General features: G+C 42.9%; 1 long non-coding RNA gene across 8 annotated transcripts in view; it reads right to left on the bottom strand.

Annotated features, from left to right (window-relative positions):
* LOC128076545 (uncharacterized) overlaps positions 1-23,189 on the bottom strand; it is a 46,814-nt gene that overhangs the window by 12,419 nt on the left and 11,206 nt on the right. For 5 of the 8 annotated variants that reach the window (XR_008204432.1, XR_008204433.1, XR_008204434.1 and 2 more), the window contains 3 exons: positions 7,463-7,621; positions 3,927-4,059; positions 752-1,072 (listed from right to left, as the gene is read on the bottom strand). This is a non-coding gene — a long non-coding RNA (uncharacterized LOC128076545). The remainder of the gene's footprint in view (positions 1-751; positions 1,073-3,926; positions 4,060-7,462; positions 7,622-23,189) is intronic. The other 3 variants (XR_008204431.1, XR_008204436.1, XR_008204437.1) reach the window with 3 other exon arrangements.

Below are 23,189 nucleotides of genomic sequence, written 5' to 3'. Positions count from 1 at the left end.
AGCCAGCGCTGGTGTCACAGTGCACAGCCCCATCAGCAGCCACTGGGAGCTGCCGGGTGAAGCAGAAATGCATTTTGCAAAATAAGGCTGCAGTTTAATCATTCTTGAAGTAGTGTACATCAGAAGGAAGTGAAAGTCCTCTCCAAGCAAGTGATGTATTTGCTTGTTGTCTGAGGAACTAAGTCTCGTGAGAAGGAAACCAGGGTGTGTGGGATGTTGTATCAGTTTGTTATGCAGCTCAGGGGTAGCCTTGTCTCTTACTGACTATAAACACAGTGACAGAAACCATCTTTTGTTGCAAGATTTGAAATTGACTTTAAAATGAAGGGTTTGAAGGCATAAAATTCAGCAATCCTGAAAATGAAAGCAAAAGTCAGCAGTGACATTCACGTGAATCCTCCAAGTTACATAAACTAACTCCATGAAATATCCGCTTTTCTGTTTGCCTTCAAGCATTTCCCAAGTGCTGGGACTGAATACTGGAGAAGCACACAGCCCGTGGACACTTGCCCTCCACCAGCTGTCTGTGTTCTTGGAACTTCCCCACTTTTCCTCAGGGACTCCCAGATTAAGTCTGTGATTTGGGTTCAGCACTGCAGGGGATGGCGGCTCTCACCGTGGCATTAAGAGCAGTAATCTCTGACTGCCAGCACTTTCATACGGAATAGCTAACACAGATAGATCAATTTAACAAGCACCGTTTTTCCCTCTTTTACTAAATGTGTTCATGAATGCCTGTGGCAGCGCTTACACGAGAGGTCAGACTGAGCAGCTGTTGCCATCGTAACTTCCTATTTAGTCACACTTGACAAAGCCGTGGTTTTCTATCTTCTTGGAAAGATCAATGTTTGATCTCTGCTCAAATTGACTGAGCAAATAAAACACCGGGTGATGTCCTTTTGGATACCTGGGAGTGAAAAACGTGGAGAAGTAAGTTCATCTGGTCTGCTGTAGGCTGAGAGGAATGACTCCCATGACACCCATCTCTACACTGCTTCAGCCAAAGGGCCTGGCTCTGCAGTAGGGTGGACGCTTCCACCAGCATATGGACACATGTTTCTCACTCCAGCTCCTTCAAAGACAGAAAAAAGTATGATTAGTATATATTACATATTATGTATCACATTAATAGTTTTAGTATCATCATACACTATTGGATGTTGGGCAGAAATTCTTTCCCCAGAGGGCGGTGAGGCGCTGGCACAGCTGCCCAGAGAAGCTGTGGTGCCCCATGCCTGGAGGTGCTCAAGGCCAGGTTGGATGGGGCCCTGGGCAGCCTGAGCTGGTGGGGGGCAGCCCTGCCCATGGCAGGGGTTGGGGCAGCATGGGCTGTGAGGTTCCCTCCAACCCAAACCATAACTCCACGATTCTGTGCTTCAATCTACATCAAGTTATTAGCTTGTTCTTCTCTTTGAAACAGTAACAAATTTCTGCTTCTGTCTCTTACCTGTATGCTGAGTACACATAATACTGATGTCCATGAAATCTTAGGAATTATGTAATAGTCAGAATTCAATGACTACAGAGTTGCACTTGTTAAATTCTTTTTGCATTGTGGTAAATCATCTAATGTGAACTCTTGACACTATTGAGAGTAAAACAAAATAATTACTTTGCTACCATAAAATTGCCATCAGCTACAACTAAATTTACTACAATGCATGGAGAGATAATTTCTGCAAAAAATATGGGCAGCTCATGGCTATTTTTATGCCTATTTTCTTGTAACTATGTCTTGTAACTCGTAGAGTCACAGCTGCAGTTTCCTTTTCTTGGTGGCAGTGCAGATCAAACACTCTCTTTGTACCTGACAAGCCCAAGGCGTGTGGATTCTAATCTGTCCAAAAAGATTGTGCCAATTTATTTCAATCTTTTCTAAATTGAAGTAGTTAAATTGATAACTCTATGCGTGTATGTGTGTGTGTGTGTGTGCTCACAGCTACTGGTGTTCATTTATACTTCTCTTTCAAGGTGTTCATTTATACTTCTCTTTCAATTAATCTCTTCTGGCAGTTGCAGCACATCCTGCCTACCAACCAGTCCTTAAATTGAGCACTATGTGTGCTTGTGGCAAGTTCAAAGTCTAGAAAATGACTGGGCTGCAAGACGAAGCAGAACTGAAACTAAGGTCTCAGTGTGTTTTGCTTATTGCTCAGACCTCCTTTGCTGTATGACATCTCAGCCTCCCCCAAATTAGGAAGCTTGCCAACTGGGCTGGTTTGAAGCTGGCAGATAGACCACATTCTCAAATGTTGTTTAAACGCATTGCCCTTTTCTGGAGCTACAGTGCGGAAATAATTAACATTTACCATATTTTTTCTTTGTAGGACACACACTTAATAACAACCTCTAAACTTCTGCTGGCAGTCATTCACACCTTTCTCCTTAGGATTCACCTTGCTCAGCATTTAAGCAGACAAATGTGTCACTGCTATCACATAGAGGGGAGAGAAGGGGAAGGGGAAGGGGAAGAGGAAGGGGAAGGGGAAGGGGAAGGGGAAGGGGAAGGGGAAGGGGAAGGGGAAGGGGAAGGGGAAGGGGAAGGGGAAGGGGAAGGGGAAGGGGAAGGGAAAGGTTGCTTTCAACCACGTCGGTCTCTTGATTCTGTTTTGCCATGTTAACCCAGAAGTGATGCTGCTGGCAAAGACAGCAAGGCTGGGTATGATGGACAAGGGGGAGCAGGACAACCTCGTGCAGTGTCTGTGCTGACTTGGAGTTTTTGTCAAACAGTACCTCCTTCAGCTCAATCGTTTATTCCAAGTAACACCTCCTCCTCAAGAATTCTTTGCATTGCTGATACGTGTCACGTGGACTCAGTGTAGCTTGTGACATCTCACCCTGGAGCTGTGTGTGTCCAAGGCTGACTCACACTGCCTGGGATGCCACGTAAAAGTCCTGGCCACTGGAGTTTGACCCACAGTTAGGATCAAATACTCAGTGATAACGAATGAGAAGACCTTGCTGTCACCCGTCTGAAAGGCAGGAGTAAAGCAGAAGTTTATTTACGATTACAAGTTCCTGTAATTAAACTGGTAGCACAATGAAAGTCTTCATCCAATTGAAAGTTCTTTGATTACAGTGTTTAAAATTATGCCTTCATTAAAAACTCAGCAGGTCAACTTCATTTGTAATTGTAAACACTAATAAATAGCACAGGAAAATCAGAGCAGCCTGGAGGATCTAGGGATGGTGGCTGCTTCTGGGATGAGGGGCAGGATCCATCTCATCCATTTCCTTCCAGGGAGAAGGTAGCCTTGTGAGGCTCTGCTGTGGGACCACCATTCTCTGCTCTGAGCACAGACAGAGAAAGCCCCCAGGAAGCGGCATGGGACCATGTGCTCTTTTCCCTGGGGCTGCCAGAGAACCAAGTGTTGGCAAATGACTTCTGTGACAACTTTGGTTAGAAGTTTCAGACTGATTTTATTACATAGTTACAAGAGAAACTGGGCTATTCAAGTAATTAAATAAAAAGATCCTAGTTGCTGGCTTTGTGCCAATGCTGTTCCTGGAGTTTCAGCCCCTTCCTTTCCCTCTGGTCTCAGCAATGCCTTCAACTCCTTCCATCTGTGCACCTGTGGCACTGAGGTGAGCCAGACCAGGAAGCCAATGTGCCAAAAAATGCATCCCTCCTCATGCTGGGTGAGCTTCAGATAGCTGCCAGCAGTGTTGGAGGAGCCCCAGTGACAGGGAATACAAGGTAGAGAGACAGGACTGGGAGTGGGGCATGGTGGAGGGGAACGGGGCTGTGTCTGCAGCAGCACCAAGCTGTTCAACAGGATCCACTGTCATGTCAGACACACCTTGAGTTACACCATGCCACCACTACGGCTGGCTGTGCAGGGAGGGTTGGTTACCAGCAGTTATCTGACGTGGGCGGCAACATGGCTTTCTCATGCAGTTGCCTTCTTGTCCAAGGGCAGCATTACCTGCAGCCTTACAGGAAGCGTTCACTATAGAGAGATTCCCATCAGTTTCAGAGATGGGTCTGAAGGGCTTGAACTTCTACATGTGGGCCAACCTGCAGGGGAGTTCCTGTCAGATGCAGTTAGGGATGCTCAACTGGAATGATAGAAGCATAAACCATGAGCTAAATGTGCATACCTGTGCAGCAGTGTTACAGAAGGATTGAGCTAGTAGGACATTTTGGAGTGAGACTGGTCTCTTCTTAGATAGAACCATAGAATAACAAAATAATTAAGCTTGGAAAAGACCTCTAAGACCATCTACCCAACCAGCATCCCATCACACCATGCCCACTGCCCACGTCCCTCAGTGCCACATCCACACGGCTCCTGAACACCTCCAGGGATGGTGACTCCACCACCTCCATGAGCAGCCTGTGCCAGTGATTCATCACTCTTTCAAAGAAGAAATTGTTTGTAATATCTGAATTGAAACTTTCCTGGTGCAACTTGAGGCCTTTCCCTCTCATTCTATCACAGAGGCCAATTCCCACATTGCTGCTACAGACAGGTATAAAGAGCCATACCTGATGAAGCTGGAAAGGCTCCCTTTGAAGTTTACTGGAGGGAAACAGGCTTTTTCAGGATACAATTCACCCCATCCTGATGTATATAGATACAAGTAAAGGTTATAAACACCCTAAAATTTTGAAGTGCCTTTATCCCCATAGGTGTCTATTTTTAAATGAGAGAATGGTGCCTGTTTCTTTCCAGCTGACACTCTAGAGAGCCTTCAATGGCTAATGGGAGCACACACTTGGCCAAATGAATCCCATCATTTCTCTCCTGGGACATGAGGGTTGAGGAAATGCGAGGAAATATTTCTGAATGTTTGCAGAATCATAAACACATTCTCATCATAAAGCAGTAGCTAAAAACTGCATCAGACTTGGAGGGAAAGGTAGTGATGAAAGAAGGAGCTGCATTCCATTCTCTGAAGGACAAAGAACAAAAAGCTTTTGAAAGAAAAAGAACTGCCACAAATTCAGCTTTGTTCTGGACTGATGCAGATTTTTCTATGCAGCATGATGCTGACCGCACAGCTGCTTCTTTAGAGCTTAGCTTTAACACCTGTAATGCAGTCTGGTTTGGTTTGTTTTGACATTAGAGTCTTACAATCTTTTTTTTTTTTTTTTTTTTTTTTTTGTAGTTATTGTTTAGAAAAGTGTTATTTGGCTCACTTCAGTGCTACAGACAGAAGTTACTCAATTTTCATTCTGAAGACTAATCTACTCTTATGTCTGTGTAAACACCCAAGGCAATAATTGCTCAGCAATAGCCCTGCTCTGTTCAGGCCTCTGACAGAGACCTCCTAGGTCTCTGTCACAATGTTTTGCCAGCAATGGGAAACTGCCAACACACCTATGTCTCCTGGGGGTATGAAGAAGCAAAATCCTCACTGCTGCCAGAAGAAAATCCTTGTACAAACACAGTGATACTTGCAATATAGCCCTTCCATCAACAGCACTTACTTCCTTCAAGAGGTGGTGGCTCTGCTACAGTAGTAGTACAGGAAGGTTTATCAGTTTAGCCATACCACAGGAGGGATGTTTTGTCAACAGAGAGCACCAGTTCCGCACCTTTTGCACATCTGGTACAAGAAATGGCACCTATTGTACTGACCTTGATGTCTGCACATTTTATTTCTTCTAGCAAAACTTTTGACTGCTGATTTAAAGAGCCACACGTCATCACAGCCTGCTAAACTTCCCTTTTGTTATCTTATTAAATAGAACTTAATACATCCAAGATTCTTACAAATGTGTAAAACGTGCTTGAGAATATATTATTATTCTTAAACATTCTTCCTTAGCTTTGGGATTAAGCTGGAGTTTAGATGAGGGGCACAATTGGCCATAGCACAATGATGCTCAGCTAGTTTCAGGCAAAAAAATGCACTCGTTCTGGAATACTTTTGAAAAATACACTTAGAGAGCTTGTTTCTCCTTGAGAAGAGTGTGTATTCCCTTGCCTTCCCACTTGGGAAGATAAAGCATGCAAAACAATGCTGTCATTTAAATTGGGCTGCTAATATTTGATCCTCCGAGGGTTAAATGGTGTCACTGAACAGATTCATTTCCTCTCTGTCAGAGACAGAACTACACTGTATGAAATAATCTGTTTATATTCCTTTCCCATTCCACATGGACTTACAGAGCACATTAACATGGCTGTGTCAAGCACTCTCACATTCCTTTAGTAAAGAGCAATTGAAAATTAATTTTTTGAGAGGGTTGTGGGTTTTTGAATGGAAGCGATCCTCTGAAAATTTTGCATTAGAGAAGTAATCGGTCTGGATACAAGCCTCTGTCCTCTAGAAGCATTTTCAAGTGTTTGGAGTGATATTCCATGTCCCTGGAAACCAGCGATTCAGCAGATTTCTCTGAGTCTTGTTGGGACAAATGAGATAGATGCTTAAGTTGGGGTATACACTTCATGGGAGAAAATTTAGGTTACTATTTAATAATCAGTTTGGATAATGTAAAGGCAAATGCTTTTGTAGAAGAAGTTTTATGAAGCACGTATGCCTGCTGGACAATTGCTGGGAGAAGAACTCACTGACAGCTCTTGTAATCAATGTGGAGATGTGGCACTGAGGGACATGGTCAGTGGGCATGGTGGTGGTGGGCTCATGGTTGGAGTAAATGGTCCAAGTGGTTGCACAGGAAATAGTGACAAGGTTGGTGATGAGCTACAAAAGCTATTTTCAAGTCACAGGAGTGGAAGCAGGACACAGAAGTCAGGGGGGAAATAGGAGAAAACAGGGAAGGGAAAACAAGCACTGGGGAAAAAGAGCAGAAAGAAGAATTTCTACTTGCCTACTCTCCCTTTCCTCCATGTGCAGCTTTGCTTTGCTCTGAGGACAGCTGCACAAGCCATAATTTGAGGCAGGTCCTTTCCCTGACTCCTTTGTATTCTCTGCTACCTAATTTCCTTGAGCTGAAACAAACAGGAAACATGCCTGGAAGGTCTATGTGTCTGTCTATATGTATTTATATGGTGCAGGTGATGAGCTAGTGGAGAGAACAGCCTCACTTTGTGACTCCATAGATCTGTGTCTGTACTGCAGTAGAGCATTTCCATGTTGTTATTTCAGTGCTGCTCAGTGTAAGTTGTCTTCCTCCTGCCAGCCCTGCAATGAAGGCAAGCACCTTCCCAGACCAGGAGTGCAGGCTGCCTATTGGGTTTGGCAAGCAGTAATTTCAGAGGAAGGTTGGCAATGCACTGTGCAGAAGGACTGCAGAAGGCTCCTTGGCTAGAACAGAGGGATTGCAGTGAAAAGTTCCCAAAGGAAATACAGGCCATGATATTTGCTTAGCAGGAGAGCACTAACATGTGCCAGTGACTTCTTGCATCCATCCCTAATATCTGGCTAAAGTAACATTTCCATATACTGCAAGAAGATGCCTCAAGTTAACTTCCCTTAAAGATGATGACTCAAAGCTTTCTCCCTTAGCTTCCTTCCAATGACTGATGCTATTGTTTACCCCCTTACTCACAGATGTTTCCCCAACCATTTGTGCTGCCATCTGTCTTCACATGCATGACCTCAGCCTCTGAGTGGTGCAGGTGGACATGGAGCCCCATCCTTAGATTCCAACCATGGTTCCCAAAGCATTTCTCCAGCTCAGGCATTGCTCAGCAGGCACAGAACCAAGCTGCCAAAGGAAATAAAAGGTTGTCTAGTTGTGAATGGGGAGTAAACTATAACATCTGTACTGCATGGTGATTCAAAGGAAAATAGAAGCATGAAGGAGTGATGATTGACACTCAGTGCTTGAAAGACATACAAATAAATCCTAGTTAAGTCTCTCTTCTAAGTGGATCATTGCCACCAGTACTCAGATGTCAGAAGATACTAACATTCAAAATGATTGCTGAGATGGCAGTTCTCTTCTAAATCTATATCTTACCTTTGGCAGTGACATTTCTCTGTTGGCCTTGACTTGGAAGTGAGAAACTGGGGACTTCAGAGACTCTATTTTAAACAATGCTGCCCAGCACAAAATAGACTCTGCTGTTATTCAAAAAAAATGTGTGCCTGCCTGACATTTTCTAGCAAAGCTGCTGGCACTATAATTTCCAGTCTTATGATTTTAGCAAGTTGGGGAAAATACGGAAGGAGAAATACTATATAGATAATAGGACTGAAGAAAATTGCCTTGTATGTAACAAAAATTTCATTTCAGGTTGTTTATTCAGAAAGGAAGGAAGGAAGGAAGGAAGGAAGGAAGGAAGGAAGGAAGGAAGGAAGGAAGGAAGGAAGGAAGGAAGGAAGGAAGGAAGGAAGGAAGGAAGGAAGGAAGGAAGGAAGGAAGGAAGGAAGGAAGGAAGGAAGGAAGGAAGGAAGGAAGGAAGGAAGGAAGGAAGGAAAGAAAGAAAGAAAGAAAGAAAGAAAGAAAGAAAGAAAGAAAGAAAGAAAGAAAGAAAGAAAGAAAGAAAGAAAGAAAGAAAGAAAGAAAGAAGAGAATTACTGACAACACAGATACTCTATTTATATAGACTTTTGAAATTACTCCTTCATTAACAAACAATTACCTGATTTTATTAAAAGGGGTTATTTGGAAACATCATACAGATCCTACGTAGGTATGATAATACAGATCTATTCCACGTGAGCACTGTTTGGATGTGCTCACTGTGAAGCACAAAGCCCATCTCTACTGTTACTTGTTACCTGTGCTTGCATTTGTAGCACTAAAGCTGGAGTAAAAGTAAACACTCGTGGGGTTGCAGACACAAGGGTGGGATGCGAGCAGAACAAATCACAGGAGCTGTGGTAACCCAGGCTTCAAAGAGCACGCTTACAACGGCCAGAATAAGTTGGAAGTTTAAAAACCAAGGATTTTTAAGATCAGTGAATGTTTGGACGGGAGTGGAAATGCTCTGCTTCTATGCTTCTGCAGTGGCAATGGCTATTCTGGAACGATGACATATAGATTGGATTTTTTGCCTTGGAAACACAGTTGTAGATCAGTCACTGAATTGCTATTAACAGAAAGACAGAAATTTTGTACAAAACAGGTACCCCATGGCTGGAAACGGGTCACAAGCCATCACTCCCTTTTGCTCAGAATCCTGTTAAAGTGTTTTCAGTGAACGGAGTGATCATAATGGGGCAGCTGTGAGGGCTGACAGCAGTACACTCATTTAGAGAGTGGACGAATCACTGCTCTCACAGCAGACGTGCATCCTCTAATGAGGATTTAAATGAATCCCTTTTAGAAACAGTTCAGGACATGCTGTTAGACGGCAATTCTCCACCTAGCCAGTAACCTCTCTTCTGGCTTCATTTCAGCCAAGTACTTAAGCACATGCTTAACGTTAACCACCTGAACTGTCCCACAGGATCCACTGCAATGACTCATGAACTAAAGTTAGGTTCCCGCTTGCATATCTTGCTGACTGTGGGTTTCTGCAGCATCTACCGCCAGATGTTTCAGGGGGAAATGAAAGAAACTCTGTAGCGAACAGTTAAGGGAATAATTTACCAACAGGGGAAACTCTGTATTGCTTCCAAATATCTGAAGTGTGATCTGATGTAACTATGTATTTTGGTAGTCCAAACATAGGTTTAAATCACTTTTAGTCCAAATCAGGTGTTGATCTTTTACGTTTATCCTCTGGTTTCTTTTGTAGTTCTCCAGACTGTCTACACTAGTCTTCATCAACTTTGGGTTTTTGTCCCGATTTGTTTATGCCCCAGTATTTTCAAGCACATACCAATAAATACAGTATTGCTGGCTAAGAATGTATGACAGAAGAAATGAAAACACTGTGCTCAGGGGATGTAACGCTGTACTGTGAAAAAGGCTAAAAGGTGGTGTGAGATCTCTGGTACACCTCCACTTTTGCAATTCATGCACAGCTTTTCTTTTCTTTTTTCCTCTCCAAAATACTCGTCTTTCATTTGCGTTGTCTTCCAACAGCTCCTTAATGGAACTCAGCACAGTCTATGCATGAACAGCACAGTGCTGGGATAGTGCTAACATGAGGCTTCAGCCTGCAAATCTCACAATAATTTTCTATGCCATAAGAGGCGCACATTACAATAAGGCCTTTCATTGTGGTTATACAACACCACACAATGCCCCACAATCGTCTGCTACTTTCACTAGAGCATTATTTTAAATGCAACCCAAATGACACCAAGCTGAGTGGTGCAGTTGACACAGTGGAAGGAAGAGATGCCATTCAGAGGGACCTCAACAGGCTTGAAAGGTGGGCCTGGGTGACCAAATGAGGTTCAACACAGCAAAGTGCAAGGTTTTGCACTTGGGCTGGAGGAATCCCAGGCATCCGTACAGACTGGAAGGAGCGGTCCTTGAGAGCAGCCCTGCAGAGAAGGACCTGGGAGCCCTGATGGATGAAAAACTGAACATGAGCCAGCAGTGTGCTCTTGCAGCTCAGAAAGCAAATGGTATCCTGGGCTCCATCAAAAGAGGGGTGGCCAGCAGGGACAGGGAGGTGATTGTCCCTCTCTACTCTGCTCTTGTGAGGCCCCCCTGGAGTACTGTGTCCAGGTTTGGAGTCCCCAGTAAAAGAAAGACAGGCAGCTGTTGGAGAGGGTCCAGAGGAGAGACACGAAGATGATCAGGGGGCTGGAGCACCTCCCCTATGAAGACAGGCTGAGGGAGCTGGGCTTGTTCAGCCTGGAGAAGAGAAGGCTGCGGGGTGACCTCATTGCAGCCTTCCAGTACCTAAAGGAAGCCTACAAGCAGGAGAGGAGTCAACTCTTTACAAGGGTAGATAATGGCAGGACAAGGGGAAATGGTTTTAAGTTGAAGAAGGAAGATTTAGGTTGGAAGTTGGGGGAAGTTCTTTACTATGAGAGTGGTGAGGTGCTGGAACAGGCTGCCCAGAGGGGTGGTGGATGCCCCGTCCCTGGAGGTGTTCATGGCCTGGTTGGATGGGGCCCTGGGCAGCCTGGTCTGGTATTAAATGGGGAGGTTGGTGGCCCTGCATGTGGCAGGGGGTTGGAGATTCATGATCCTTGAGGTGCCTTCCAACCCTGGCCATTCTGTGATTTATTCTGTGATTCTGTAACCCATCCTGCAAATCAGCACACAGAACATGTGCAGGACAACTTCATTATGTGCTCTAAAGCAAGCCTTGCTTGCTAGGACTTCCTGCCTGTTGTAGAAGTACTGTTTATTTGCCTGACTTCTGGTTATGTGGAGTTTTAGAGAAAAGCACTTTCCAGTCATGTGAAAGCCTCTGTCATAAGCAGACTTGTGGCAGGCTAACACAACCTTAGAGACAGAAAGTGAATGATTTATTATGTGAATCCCCTTCTTTCCAAGCACAGCTTTCTCTGAAGGCCGTGGCTTCGTTCTTCCCTGGTGCCACCTCCAAGGGCTTTAATTTCCCAAGTGATGGTGACAGGATAAAACGGTCCACCTCCCACCTTTGTCACCAGTGAGGATTTAGTAACTAGTCAAGAGTAAGGTACATGAATTCTGGCCTTCCTTATCATACATAGGGACTCAGAAACTGCTCATGCACTACAGTCTCTCCTTTTATATTAGTGTCTAGCAAAGCCTATCTCCACATTAACCCATGAGATAGTACAGCACTGATTTCTGATCTGAAAGAGCAAGTAGATATTGTGAATATATACATTACTCTTGACTAGTTAATTTCATTCCATATGACAGACCTCTCTTACTTGATAGCATTAGAAGAAAAACAAAGACTTGCTGTCACTGTGAAATACCGTAGTTATTGCTAGTTTCCATCCAGTAAAACCCTTCCTACCATTTACTCAATCCAGAGAAAGATCATGGTAGCAGTGGATGAAACATTGACTGACATTTTGGAAAATTCCTCTGCTGCTGTAAGAGCAGAGGAAAGGAATAAATAGACACAGTTCTTCAGTCCAACCAGATAGCCCTAATTGCCTAAAAAGTCCTTAGAATGCATATTATTTTTATTTGTTACTCGGTTTGCATCCTGTTTACATGACTAAATGACACACCATGATACTAGAGACCATGGCTATGGGGAATTTACACCCTACTCTGGGCTGCTGAGAATGGGGCTGGCAGCTCTTGCACAACAGCAGGGTGACCTGGGCAAGCAGTGGTTGAGCAATTACCCTGCTGGGATCTTTATGACGTGGGCTCACTCTCCTGCACAGGTAAGTCAATAGCACCAAGAATTTTATCAAGAAATAGTCCTAGGTTCACCAACATAAAACTGTTGCAGGGCACCATTTAAAAGGTACTTTCTTGTGTTGGGACTGCCCTAGCTTCCAGTGTGCTCAAGTGCCTGCATAAGGTGTATAGCCACCTTCAGAGTCACCTTTCCTAAGCAGCAACCTCTCATCCTGCCATGAATGAGGAAGAAAGAGACAAGCTCATGGCTTCCACGTGCAAAGAGCAGTTGCATCTTTCTCTTGGTACTAAGGACTGGGGCTATGGGTCTGCCCTGATTGGACTCCTATCCATCAGGTTTTTCTGCATATTACAACAAGGAGATTCCTTACTCTGTTGACCTGTCTTGCTGCTTTAGGCAAGAATGTTTTAACATGGAAATGTTGCAGCTTTCTAAATTATGTCACAGTTCCTATTTTGGACTGCATCCTAAACATTACCTCTGTCCCATATCAGGTTTTGATGCCTTAGCATGGAGGTCTTCAGTCACTTCCCCATCTCCAGTAGCTCCATGAACCGGGAGCTACTCAGCAAACATGAAAAATGCAAATAGCCTTGTACCTCCAGGGAGTTTAGCTAACATTTGCCTATTGCGGTCTGACTGACAAACCAAAACATTTCCAGTGCACCTCTACCTGTAGGGAGGGTTGGGAGATTTTAGGCTACATTCAGCCCCTTAAGACCTACTCAGTGAGGTCTCTTTTCAAATGTATCATATATATGGGTTTGGATAACAAATACTTGACTTGCCTAATTATTGGTAGGCTTAAGCACAATAGCCTCCAGTTTTTCCTGTAGGCATTGGATTTGCCTTTGCTTTCAGGCTCACTCTGTTATGTCTTTTTTTAGTGTTATCATGTACAATTATGGGTGAATTTTTCCATGTTTTTCTGAGAAATTTGTTATACGCACAGATGCATATAGTAAATTAAAGTGGTATATTAAAAATAGAAACATTAGGAGAGCTCTTATCCACATAAAGAGTCTACACTACAAAATGGTTTTATTGAAAATGTGTCCTGTAATTCTCAGTTCATTCTCATAAACAATTCACTGCTTTAAATGTAGACAGCAAAAATTACGCACGATAGTTCAGCTCAAGAATCTGCTGTTTTTCTGAATCACTGCTGTTAATGTAGGGACTGTGGGCGTCTAAAAAGGATTCTATATATAATTCTTGAAGAGCCATCTCATTCAGCTGCTGCAACTTTACCAGTTTCTCCTGATTCATTTTTTTTTCCTAAATGCAGAGCATTTTAAGAACACAGACTGAGCAAAAATGTTCTGTATAGACCATTATAGTTTGCAGCTCCTTCACTTCCCAGGTGATTATTCTATCTCAGGCACTGAGAAACAACTCTGACTGAGCAAGAAGATATTCCATTGTGCAGTATTATTCAAGCAATTAGAAATCACACTGTGTACCAAATACCAGATCTCTAGGTAGCCATTTCTGGTGCCATATTATGCCTACTTGAGTGTGCAGCTACAGCAAAAGAAGTACTAAACTAACAATGCAACTGTTTTTAAACCAATAGACTAATATATTTGTGAAAACAACATACTGTATCTACAGTGCACCTCTCCATTGGCTTTAATCATCTCAGTTCCCCTATTCAGAATGTTCTGCCTTAATTTCTTCATTATTCATAAACTTTCCAAGGTCAAGGACAGTGGGGTGTATTTCTTTGAAATCCACCACAGCAATACACGTGGAGAAGTCCCCAGGAAGCAAGAGGTAACATCCTCTTTGCTTTGCTTGTGCAGAGACTCTAGCTGTTTCAAAATGCCCAAAACCTAGTCCTGGATTTTTCTTGGCTAGTGCAGCAGACTACCATAAAGCTAAGCACAGTGTTTCTATGTATTTCATTCTGCAGACTGGTAGACAGCCTTTCTCTTCAGAAATTAACTAGTATCAACATATTAATTTGGAGCATTGAGTTAAACCCAGCTTTGTAAGTTATGTAGACAGGGTTTAAGAAAGCCAAAACTTAACAATTATCCAACTCTTAAGGTAGGTCTTTTTTTTAATAGGCAGAATCACAGAATCATTAATGTTGGAAAAGACCTCTAAGATCACCCAGTCCAAACACCAGCTCATTCTCACCATGCCCACTAACCACATCCATCCGTGCCACATCCACACGATTCTTGAACACCTCCATGGACAGTGACTCCACCTGCCTACCTGGGCAGCCTGTGCCACTGCCTCACCACTCTTTTGGAGAATAAATGTTTCACTGTACCCAAACTCCACTGACACAACTTGAGGCCATTCCCTCTCATCCTATCTCTGTTACCTGGGAGAAGAGGCCAATCCTCCCTCACCACATCCTCCTTTCAGGTGGTTTTAGAGAGTGATAAGGTCTCCCCTGAGCATCCTCTTCCCCATACTGAACAATCCCATCTCCCTCAGCTGTTCTCTGTAGACTTTTCACTAGCTCCACATTGTCCAAACATACGTAGACTAGTTTCCTTGTAAAGTAACTGGGATACATTTACTCATATTGGATTCATTCTACAACTTTGCAGATACTTTACAGAGGTTTCAATGGATGGGGTCTCACGATGTGCCTGTGAGAACAGGAAGTAAAAAAGCATGATTATTCCCTTTCTAAAACGCACATAGCCAGTGTCAGACATGAAGACATAAAAGTGAATGATTCTGGGCTGCATCTACTTAGTGAGAAAATGTTTTCTATAAAGAAGTAGGAAATTCATGACAGTGCAGGCACATGCATGCCTCACTTTGCACCCTCATAAGACACAGAGTAGTGTTGCAGCGGTGTTTCCTCATAGAGCAGGAGTGAGGACATGGTTCCTTACTCATAACTGTACAGTATACCTGCCAGGCCATCCATCACAGCCATCTGATTGCTACCTGCCCATGGCTGCTGTGGCCCCAGGGAGGCCAGAGACCTGCTGTGAGTTTGGCTTCAGTTGTTTTTCCTCTCAGCTCTGCCCTCCAGATACTGCTGAGGGACAGGGAAATCCCTGGCTGAGGGAGTGGAAGATACAGCTGGAAATCGGAAGTCTTGGAATCATGGCAAGTAATGCTCTGGCCCTGTGCCTCCCTGCTGTACGAGCATCCATAGAAGACCCTGTGGTGGGGAGGAAGGAGCGAGTGAGCACGAGAGGCAGAAAAGCACAAGCCTTCTGTATGGAATATCTACATTTCATAAGGTTTTCTGTTACCATAGCAATGAGCATGGTATAAATACCTCAACATATCTCCCCTGTGGCAGTGTGCTGCAGGGCCAGCCTGCGCACAGACATTTTGATGGGCTTGTTCAGCCCCCCTGAATAAAAATGCCAATGATTTTGTCCAACAGCAAACCAATAGCACAGTGGGCAGAAATGCTTTTTACACCCTATCACATGACATACTCTCTGCCCCTTCAAACAACCAACTGATTATTTTTTTTTAAGCATAAAGATGGAGGATGACATCCTTATTAATTTGTATTCTGGCTAAACAATCACTAGGAAGAGCTGCATGCTAGTGGCTTTAGCTTTGTGTGAAGTCAGACTCAGCCCAAGCATTTCCAATTGCAATGCAGTGCAATCAGAACTGCTAATGCTCCTGAATTCTGAGTGGTAAAGGAATTTTAACAGATTCAGGTTAACTAGCCACGGAGAAGAATAGCCTTAAGCTAAGTACAATCGCTTTTAAGAGTGTCTGTGTTTTATAACACAAAAACCCTCTGACCGATTTCTCCATGATGTATGCACTCTTGCACGATGCAGATAAAAATTGGTGGATTTTTTTTTTAAACATCAAATATGATCCAGTTTTTTGGAGCTAAATACCTTGTTCAGAAAGGCTCACTGCCTCTTTCCATATTCTTGTGGCAGATATGTTATCAGCAGTAATCAGACTTTATCAGGACATCTCATTTACATTCTCTTCTTGGGTTTTGAGTGTTGAACTGAAAAGAGGAAAATGGCACAACAGAAAAATATTTGTTCCCTTTCAATACATCTGTGCAGAAAGACAAACCATTTCATATGAAGGAAAAAAGTGCGTTGAAGCAAGGTTTGCTTTCACACTCGAGGTAGCTGATTCAAACTACAATCCAGGAGAGGACAATGGATTTGGTATTTTTTTTCCACATTATTAGGTGGGTAAATCACATATGGAGATCCCACATAGGTTGACCCAACCTCTTATAGGGAAAAAATGATAAAATTATCAAGCTGCCTGATAAAATGATAAAATCTTATCATAATCTTTATCTTATGATAAAATCTTACGATAGTTAACTGAAGACAAAGACAAAATCAGCATCTGAGAAATATGCCTTGAAATAAATGTATACTAAGATGAATTTTCTTCCTGGGCTATTCCAGACTCTGGTAACAGAGTCCCACCCCAGCACCAATGCAGCATTGCATTTGACAAGTTGAAATTTTCCCTTAACTTCCAAATACAGGAAGAGGATACAGGAAGAGGTCAGTACAGCCCAAACGTCAACAAGGGGCAGAAAAAAAGGAAAAAAGCAATTGCCCTCCTTGGCCTAATTGGGATGAGTTTGCAGGTGATATCATGAAGAGTAATCTTTTATTAATTCCAGTTTCTTGGCCCAATTGAAATGATTCTGAACTTTCTCCTTTGGCAAAAAATAAAAGCTGTTTCCTCTATCTCATCATTCCTCATTTCTAATACAAACAATTAAAAGTGACAAGGCAGTGCAAGAGAGAGAACCATGTGAGCCTGTAAAAGATGAAAATCTGTGTGTGCAGTGAGTATGTTCATCATACTGAGCACATTTGAAATACAGTTCTAGCAGAACTGTACTGTAGCCACACGCTAAAACAGCAGCAGCTCATACAACTCTTCACACTAAGTAATGTTCTGATCCTGCCATACTTTTTAACTGAAAGCTCATCAGAGAACTAAGAAACTGAAGTGAGCTTTCCTTGGACAGAGTGCTCTATTTGAAAGGAGGGTGATTCATACAGTGACAGGAGAGGGAAGAGTACATTGCATTAGTCACCTCTTTTTGCTGTATGACAACTACCTTCTCATAATTGGTAGCTAAAACAACTTCCGCTTCCATCTGCTGTCCTTTAGCCACAACAGAGAACGTAATTTACAGCGTGTGGCTCAAACTCACTTCTTAACTGTGAAATAGATTATGGCAGGTAATCAGTGGGGTCAACATCTCAGAAGAAGAACAGAAACTTGTGCTTGTGCTGACGAAACATTTCTCAGCAGTCAGTTTGATTTGGATCCGAGACGGACCATCTCAGATGAAGCCAATGGAGATATGAAAATACATTATTTAAAATGGTGTCCTGATCACCTGGTTCCTTCAGGCATTAACCACTGCATATCTAATAACAGATATCTCACAGAGTTAGACTTCTACTCCATCCAGCCCAGCACCTCTTTTGCCAATAATGGTCAAAACTGGGTGCCTACAAAAAATAGACAAGCATGTTCCCAACATTTCCCTGTCTCTAGCAGTTCACAGTTCATTACATTTGGGCATAACCTACCAGAACAAAACATAGTTTGTTCACAAATTGGGAAACCAAAGACATGGAAAAAAAAAAAAATCTAAAATCATAGAATCATTACAGTTGGAAAAGACCTCTATTATCATTTAGTCCAACTATCCACCTATCACCAATATTGCCCACCACATCCCTAAGCAGAACATCTACCCTGTCATTAAACATCTCCAGGAATGGTTACTCCACCACCTCCCTGGCAGTCTGTTCCAATAACTCACCACTTCTTCTGGGGAGGAATGTTTGTTAATGTCCAACTCAAACTTCCCCTGGTGCAACTTGAGGCCATTCCCTCTCATCCTATCGCTGTTAGGTGAGAGAAGTGGCTGACCCCCACCTTGTCACATCCTCCTTTCAGGTGGTTGTAGAGAGAGAAAAGGTCTCCCCTGAGCCTCCTCTTCTCCAGGCCGAGCAATCTCAGTTCTCTCAGTTGCTCTCCATAGGACTTGTATTACAGATCCCTCATCAGCTTCATCGCCCTTCTCTGGACACAGTCCAGGGCTTCAATATCTTTCTTGCAGTGAGGGGCCCAATACTGAACACAACACAATTTAAAAATCAAACACTTGTTGAATGACAGAAATACTGAGAGAGTTGAAAATTTTTTAGGAACTTGGTACAGATGGGATGTTCTCCAGAGTCACACGCTCTGATATGCCAAAATCATGGAGCTACTAACACAGGATGTCCTGGATGAGCTCTTGCATTATCACGGGAGCTGGACAAAGCTAGGCTTTCCAGGTTTGTGCATATTTATCAGACATGCAGTATGGAGCACTGTCGTGTGTTAAAGAGTGTTTAAGAAGAGCAGAGAAAGAAATGCAAGTACTTCCTCTTCTTCACTTGATTTCAGGACTGGGCATACCATGCCACAGTCTCTACAGTGAGTAAAGGCATTTTTTCCTTTGCTATTATTAGTTTATGCATCCAAGAAGTGATATCCATGTGACTGCTTCACAACTTTGACAATCTTGCCTGCACTCTGTCCACTAGCACCTGAGAGTGACTTGTAGCCTCAGATTAGACAGATGACAGCTAGCTGCTGCCATCTTGCCCAAGGGAAGGTTATGGTAGCTTAGGGCCATTCTCCTGCAGGTAGATAGGCGCAGTCTGCATAAGTGTTTGTGATGATCTAGAGAAAAGCTGGGACAGCTGGCAGCAAACCTGCTGCAAACTATACCCACAGGTATTAATACAGAAAACACTGTGCTTAATGCCACAGAAGATTTCAAAATGGACAGAGAAAGAAGAAGAAATATTTTTGCAAGATACTAAAACCTAAAGAAAATACAAAAGACCCTCTGTAGCAGGATCCATGAAAATATACCCATAATCCAGGTAAATTTGGTATGGCTCTCTACTTATTCTGCTGCTACATCCCAGGGTATTCATTATAAAGGCAGCTGCGTGTGTGAGTATACAGGAAAGTGTGACAGGCATCAAGAGCTTGAGAATTGAGTTTCTTTCATTCCAATTGGCCTTCAGTGAATGAAAAATGAAACTTCAAAGACTTGCTGTATGGTCCTGATCTCAGTGCTTGGCACTTGGGATTAGCTCTGCAGGCCTGGTAGGTGCAGACTGCCCTTGACTCCTTCACACAACCTGCACGCAGAGGGAGTGCAGCATCCAGCCCCAGGTGCTGCCATGCTCTTTCCTCCTGGAGATATTACCTCTGGATAGGCAGAGAGAGAAACAAACCAAAAATCCAAACGGGAGGCTGAAGAACTAATTTATCAAGTTAAAATCCAACAATCCTACCAAGCTATTGCATTTTCTAAACATTTACACAGATAATGCATATAATTGCAGCTGAAAACAGCTCTTTCAGAGAAAAGACTATGGAGTAGGGCAGCAGTACAGGATACTGTTTGGCCTACATTGTGCGTATTAACTGAATCTTAGCTGGTGTTTAGAAGTCTTTTAGTTCACAAAAGGAGAAATAATTGCTGTAAAGAAAATGAACATAGCAGGAAAAAGAAAATCTGTATGCAGGATGTTATTCTGGATAGTGGATTGCAGTGTTGATGGAAAGAGTGGAGTGAAAGGGGAAGCACATACTATTTAGCATTGCTGTTCTGATTATCAGGCAAGGTGGCTGAGGCAGTATGAACTATTTAAATAAAATAAGCGTGCAAGTAAATGTTATTCCTGCTTTTTAATATTTGTTTGTTTTGTTTTTGCTTTATGTTTTGAGATTCATGAATTGAGAAACATGCAAGAAAGCTAAAAATGATATATCTGGAAAAGAATGCTGAGTAGTGGCTCTTATTTCCCACTGATGCTGTATTCAGCACAATGAAATAAAGATAATCCTTACCCAAAGGAGAAGAGAATACTGACAGAGTGGGTTGATAATTTGTTTTTTCCTAGCTGGAAAAGGTAGCTTTTTTAAGGTATCTAAGTGCAGACACCTAACTGCAGCCCTGGTTGAGGAACTATGTATCTGAGTTGTGCCACCTGCTGCTGACAGGTCATGCCATGCTAGCACAATTGTACAGGCTTCTAGACCGGAGCTGGATGGCAAGCCTTGTTTTCAGACTAAGTACCACACTAGGCAGAAACAATGAGAGACATCTATCCATACAAATACATACTTGATAGGTTTGTAAAAAGTGCATGTATGCTTAGGCACCCACTCTTAAAACACTGTGAACCTTAAATAATTATGAGTACATCCTTCTAGAAATTCTCATACACGTGGTGCTTGGTCTTCCATCTAAACATTCTGTAAGATCTGACCCACTGACTGTCAATGAGGCCTTAAGTACTTGCATGGCCCAGTTCTTTCCAAAATGTGATGTGAGATTCTGTGTCACATAGATATTCTATTAGCTCTACTGTTAGCCACCTGAAAGAGAGTTCAAATAGAAGATAACACACACAGTCCCTAAGAAGGCAGCATTTTTACTGCTGTCCATTTCAGCCTATGGCCAAGGCTCACTTCCTCTTCTACTGTTACCAGACACTATGCTGAGAAGACAAACAGAAAATGCCCAAGACAAGGAAGGATATATTGCAGTCTGCAAGTGGTGTTGCACAACCGGTCAACTGACAGCATAAGGCAATATTTTCTGCAGGGCAATGGCCTCTCACCTGGCAGTGCTGCTCCTTCATTATTCTGGGGACTCCCAGATTCACATTAGTGAGATTTCTGGTGCCACTGCCAAAATTTTAATTCTCTCTTTCCTGCAGTAATACAGATAACCTTGGGCTTACAAACAGATCTGCAATGAAGTCTCAGAGACTCAGTCACTACTCAACTGCTGTCAACAGCAGACAGATGAGAGCCAGGCCTACTTGATATGTTAACGGTGTCTCCCGGCTGAATAAAGGGTTGATTAAGAACAATCACTGTAGAGCAATCTGTAGAGACTGTGCTACCTAGGAATGAAGGCAGACCGGTGGAGGGATTCTTACCAGTGGAGGGATTTTGATTTGACCAGAGTTGTAAGCATATTTATGAATTCCAGGCTTTATTATTCTAATTCTCTGCTCCTGTACATGGAATTGTGAAGTTTCAAGTGAAGGTGGATTCAGAACATCACATCTTTTCAAAAGCACAGCCTGCAGCAAATAACTCCTCATCCTTTACATCCTATTCTCTTCTCTGCTGCTACTCTGATTCCTTTGAGAAATTGAAAAAGCCTGTTTTCTTTTCCAGTGCTTCCCAGGGGAGTGGATAATCTACTCAAAGGTTGGCTGCACACTCTGCCCTTGGGTTCCCCCACAACAGCTCCTTCCCAAGAGGTCGGCATGTGTTGCTCCACAGCACAGCAAAATGAGCACATTTCAACTGTGGGGAAAGAAGTGGCACTTACCAAGGGAGAGATACACCCCTCTGCAGAGTTCACTTTGTGATTGAGCATGTCCTAGTGGTGGGTGGTGTGGCAAGTGGCCAGTGGTTTAGCCATCTGATGAACGTAATGACCAGTGTCTCACATAGAGAAGAGACTGTATCTGAGAGGATATTGTATGATACCATCTCTGGTATTGAATGATACCATCTCTGAAGTGACACTTCTAACCTTGCTCTTGCAAGAAAGTTTTTCCTGAGTTGTTTAGCTGGTTTATCTGAAAGGCTACAATTCGGTTGTCCAAGCCTCTCAGGGTCCACTGATTATTTTAAGAGGCTCCATGAAAAGTAATTACAAGAAGTGAGCCTGTGTGAGTCAGTTGAGATTCATTACAGGAAGAAAATCCTTAGGGATCTGCAAACTGAAAAAAAAAAGCTGAAAACCAGAGGTTTAGGCTGCTGCCCTCTTCTTCCTTCCTTGAAGCCTCTACTGACAAGGTATGGAAAAGCTTTCAATTACTACCAGAAATGACAGAAGATGAAGGCACTCAGCACCTTGCACAATCAGGAACTTAATGACCTTACTCTTCCCAGGCTCTGCTGCTGACAGCAAATGAACTGATAGCTCCTGCTGCTCCCACCAGCCTGGTTCTCTGTGTCATCCACCTACACACACTCACACATTCATTCTCTCCCTCATAACTTATTCATTCGATTTATTTATTTATGTAGGTCACTTTCAATAGTGATTTTTACAAATAATGGTGGAAGTGGAAAGAGCAAGAGAGAAACAGAGTTGGAGAGAGAGTTGGTGGCATGAAGGGAATGGCAGGGGAAGCTCTGCTGCTGAAAGCAAGCTGTATACCAGGAGATTGTTCTCAGTTTTCTCCTCTGTCAGAAACTAATCAAATTCCAAGTAGCATCAGCTGGACAAACTTTCTTGCTTGAGACAAGAAGGCTGGCTGATTTACTTGGTGTTTCTGTAGTTGCTTATGCACTGTCTGGATTTACATGGTTTTTCTAATTGTAGTTGTAAGGGCACTAGGGACTGCCTTTTAGAGATCTCAGAAGGCTGCCTCTTCATCTACAGACCATTATTTTGGTTTTCTGGGCATGGAGTCATTTAGTCATTAATTGCATTTTAAATCTTTCATCCACAGTGATCTTTGCAGTAAAGAACAGGCACATTTACATTGCCTAACGGATGTGTATAAATTAGGCTACTCCCCTTCGCTTACATTTTAATCACTCCCTAAAGAAGATCCCTTTTCTGTACTGACACCACAGGAAATCTAAGAAATCAGCTTCCTAAAGATGCAATTAAACAAGGTGAGTATATCTTAAGGCTTTCTGTCATAGAAAGAAGCAATCCTGTTCTTTCCTCTTCTTTCCTTTTTCCTGTTCTGTTCCTCCATCCTTCCCTTAATTCCACTCCTTTGTTGCTTGTGCATGCTTCCTTGTAGCACATTTGACACCCACCTATCCCATCACTGAGCTAATTGGCAGAAAATAAATATCGAGAAGTGGAAAAGGCACAGTTTTCAGCCGGGTTAATAATCAGCCCAGTGAATATGAACATCAGCACAAGGGTGTCAGGATCACATAGTAATCAGTGTGAAGAGCAAGGAAGATGGACCCTTTTCACAACAGAAAGTGGTCCTAATAGCTCAGTTTGTCACCACTAATGGTGTCCTTAGTTGAGATAAAATCTAGACACCTACACATGGAGGAAATTTATCCTCACTGTTTTAGCTAAGCAGT

Source organism: Tympanuchus pallidicinctus, unplaced genomic scaffold (assembly GCF_026119805.1).
Source record: "Tympanuchus pallidicinctus isolate F22 unplaced genomic scaffold, pur_lepc_1.0 scaffold14, whole genome shotgun sequence".
NCBI lineage: Eukaryota > Metazoa > Chordata > Aves > Galliformes > Phasianidae > Tympanuchus > Tympanuchus pallidicinctus.
The sequence above is the reverse complement of the archived record's forward strand: the minus strand, read 5'-3'. Positions and strand labels throughout refer to the sequence as shown.